Source organism: Microtus ochrogaster, linkage group LG4 (assembly GCF_000317375.1).
Source record: "Microtus ochrogaster isolate Prairie Vole_2 linkage group LG4, MicOch1.0, whole genome shotgun sequence".
Classification (NCBI taxonomy): domain Eukaryota; kingdom Metazoa; phylum Chordata; class Mammalia; order Rodentia; family Cricetidae; genus Microtus; species Microtus ochrogaster.
Window position 1 is genome coordinate 23,024,801 of NC_022030.1, and position 740 is coordinate 23,025,540.

The 740-nt window shown below is 52.8% G+C and overlaps 1 protein-coding gene across 1 annotated transcript in view; it reads left to right on the forward strand.

Moving 5' to 3' along the window:
* Sipa1l3 (signal induced proliferation associated 1 like 3) overlaps positions 1–740 on the forward strand; it is a 206,510-nt gene that overhangs the window by 92,351 nt on the left and 113,419 nt on the right. The window lies entirely within an intron of this gene.

Below are 740 nucleotides of genomic sequence, written 5' to 3' on the forward strand. Positions count from 1 at the left end.
CACCACCCTGTGTGCGCTGCTGCCCACCACCCTGTGTGCGCTGCTGCCCACCACCCTGTGTGCGCTGCTGCCCACCACCCTGTGTGCGCTGCTGCTCTCTAGGTTCCAAAGGCGGCAGCAGCAAGCAGCGTAGGTGCTCGCATGTGATTCGCCTACGTATGGATGGTAAATACTTATCTGGATGTGTAGGTTTACGTAGGTTAAATTGGGGAGAATTGGGGCATGATTTTTTTTCCTAACGAGCACTGTGCTCTTTCATGTTCTTGGTGGATTTTAGGCGGTGAGGTCAGTTTGGGGGCATACGCTCTTTTGGTTCCTAATGAGGCGTTCCTGAATGCTGATGCCAGCCTTTGTGGCAGGGTGCTGGGGAAGCAGTGTCTGGTCCTCAAAGGACTGGGAGACCCTAACTGTGGGCGATAGGAGAGTGGAAGGTTCTGGCTCAGTGTAACCAGCTGGCACAGACTGGCAATCAAGCTGTGGGACCACGGTGAACCTGGGGGAACTGAATGGTTCTTCTCTGAGCTTTCCATCTTGCTAAAGTTTTGCCAGGTCCCCAGAGCTTGTCTGTGGGACGATCTCTGGGGTCAGAGTGTATTCTTGCAGGTATCAGACCTCAGTTGTTGTTCACCTTGGTTTGTTTGGGCTGTTTTGTTTTGTCTTCTCACAATGCCGATCAGGCTGACCTTAAACTCACAGAGATCCTGTTGCCTCTGCCTCCCAACTTCTGGGATTAAAGGCGT